The following is a 3,242-nucleotide window of genomic DNA, read 5'->3' on the forward strand; positions in this document are numbered from 1 at the left end:
CGAGTTCGGCCAACGGTGGCTATTAATAAAATTGATTACTAAAAACAGGTTTGTACTGTTATTTTTACTGTCTCGGTGAACTACTCGGGGACTTTGCCGGACAAATCTAGCGTATCTGCGCGGAGCGTCGTACCGTTTGCAAAAGAAATTTCCCGTTTCAATCTCAGTCGAGCAGTTTCTTTTGATATATATGTGATAATTTAAGGAGCATTAAATAAATATTCCTAAATGGCACGTTCGAAAAATTACAGTGACCTGCATTTAAATAAATAAAAAAAAAAAAAATTAAATAAAAATTAATAATAATAATAATAATATTAAACAGAACGTAGTGATTTGCAATCTTAATATATCATAAACGCATTCACAGCTTTCAAAAAGGAGAATATAACGCGGTAAAGATAAAATAAAAGGTAAGAAAAAGAAAAAAAGCGTTCGGAAGGACGGGAGGCGCAGCTTCTCTCATGATAATCAGATTGCGTCGTCCGCGAGAACTCATCCGGGCTGCTCGACTCGGAACAATCGGAGGGAGACGTCTAAATTAATTACGAGCCGAGGGAAAGAATTCCGCAAGGCGATGCGCAGTGGATTCATCGAGATCGACGGGCAGTTTCGCGCGGCGAATGATCCCGCGAGCGCATTAAAATAGGAACGGGAGACAAAGGGAGAAAAACCGGTGAGCGATAAGAGGGGAAGACGGATCGCGTGAGGAAGTCTTTATAATTGCATCGCGGTGTCCGCCTTGATCGATCCTCCTCGGCGGAAAAAGACGCGATAAGGCGCGCCAGTCTCCCAGATATATGCGCTTGTTTTTCCGAAAACAAGTTCGCCCGTCCGGAGTGTCGCGTACGTACGTACGTACGTACGTACTTTCCTTCTTCGACCATGCGGGGCGGATCGACGCATGCGTTTTTCTCGTTCGCCCGCGTACCCTTCGCGGAATTATCTTGGCCGTGAATCGAGCAGTCTTCCACGGCCGTTCCCGAGCTTACTCCCGATCCGCGGGGGTGCACGTCGTTTCCCTTCGCGTGAGAGAGTCGCACGGGATCGCTCTCGTGTCGCTCGAGCCTCCCGAGAACACCGACGCGATTTCGGAAACCGCCGCTTTAACGCGCGTTGCTGGACCGCGCCGTCACGTTCGTTCCGTACTACGCGATTCATCGGTGTCCAGTATAATCACTCGGAAAAAAAAGGGTTGGACGCGGCGTTTCGTGGGACACGTGCCGTGTTCGAAGGTAAGAGTACCGTGACGCGAAACGCGCGTTGAATGTCACTTCATTACAAGCGCGTCGGCCGTGTTAATGAGTTTGATATCGGGCGTCATTTAATTTATTGCGAAATTTCGCTGCTAAACACGCGCGCTGACGTTAACGCGAGCACGACTCCTGGCTCGTCCGCCTCGCGTCCGTTTTGTCGTTGAAATTTCGACGGGGTCGACCATCGTTCTCGTCGCGAACAACTTTATTCAAAGCGCTCGGCTCGCGGGACGTTTTGCCGTCGCGCGACATCGCGTCTAAACTATTTAAAAGGATAGATAGATGCTTAGAGCGCATGCATGGTAATTACAAGTTACACGAAATATACATATACTCCATACGCGGAAGCTTCCTCGCAACAGGAAGCTTCGCAGTGACGTGTAATTGCATTCAAAGTTTCACCATGATTAATGACTGAAATTACCTAAGTACTTTAAACAATTCGGGGGAGGAGTTATCTTTTTCTTTTTTTCTTTCTTCAACTAGCAGCGTTTGATTGGATCGGTATTTACCTTGAAATTTGACGGAATAAAAGTTCCCGTTATAGATCCTGAGTGACGGAATAAGTTTCGATTAAATCCTTATGTCTACGGAATTAAATTACTTTCTGTAAAGCGTGCGAAGCTCAAGCAAAGCGTAAATCGCAATCAAGCTGCAGCTAACAATTATCTTTGTAACGCATACATGTAAAGCATGCCAGAATTAAATTCAACGATCAATAGCAGTGTCACATGGCACGTGGTATTACGCTCACCAATTCTGCTCCGAAAACTATAGCGCGAGAAAGAAAAAAAAAAAAAAAAGAAAGAGGGAAAAAAAATATTTATAGTAATTAATTCCGTGACGTATTTGCATAATTAATTGGAGAATATCAATTAATTGGCATCATCAACGCGACGACAATCACAAATAGCGAATCTATTTTCTCGTAGCACCAATTAAAATGCATTTACACAATCAACACGCAGTTTAATTAGCAAGACATTTACCGCGGAGTGTTACAAGGTCGCCGGGATGTGGAATTTGGATTAATTTCGGTAATTTTTTCTGAGAAGTGAGCCGAAATCCCACGCTTGACGTATCAATTATCGTAATTCCATTCGCGAAATTCCAAAATATCTGGTTCAATCGCATTCCAAGACTGGTCGCCGAGGTTTAATTAAAGGCGTAATTGTTTCACGTAATTATTTCACGTAATTATTTCGTGTAATTATTCCACATGCGTTCACGAAAGAATAAATAGCAGAAAAAAAGGGGAAAAAAAGAAAAAAAAAAAAAAAGGAGGAAAAAAAAAGAAAGAAAATAAAAAAACTGCTTCTTGGCGCAAACTTGCGTCGGACGCGACGTGAATCCCCAGGTGCGTGAGCTCGTGCATAACTGACGCGCAATAAAGGCTCGTGCACGATTACTCGTTTAAAGGGTAGGCAAATCGTTGACGCACGGGTAAACTTCGGGGTGCATAGGTGCTACGCGCCATGCGCTCGAAACGCGAAAGGGCTCGCAAATAATTCTCCGAGTTACGATAGCGATTCGTATACCGCGCTGTTTACGCGACGTCCCGACGCTGTTTCGGAATGATTACAGGAATAACTTTGCACATTTGCGAGACTAAACCTGTTAATCTCAATTTCCTTCTGTCTCGGCGGAGGACTCGCTCTCACGTAAAATAACAAAATAACATTTATCGTAAGCGACGGTACACGGAAGACTTTCCCAGTCTACATAATTCCAACAGAATGATATTAATATAAAGTGTAATGCGAAATACTCTCTCTCCTTAAATTAAATATATTTCCGAGAGCAATGCGATGCAAAATATTCCCCGACGAGGTTAGCGGCGTCGTCGTCGCTTTTCTTTTTTGAACCAATTCGAGGGACTTTAGCGTAACAATTAATTTTTTTCTTTTCTTTCCCCATTAAATCCTGGTGTTTGTTATCGGAGAAGAAACAACCGCGATTGACGGAAGATTCTTTTTCAGCGGCGGT

The sequence above is a fragment of the Cardiocondyla obscurior genome, linkage group LG17 (genome assembly GCF_019399895.1).
Source record: "Cardiocondyla obscurior isolate alpha-2009 linkage group LG17, Cobs3.1, whole genome shotgun sequence".
Lineage (NCBI taxonomy): Eukaryota > Metazoa > Arthropoda > Insecta > Hymenoptera > Formicidae > Cardiocondyla > Cardiocondyla obscurior.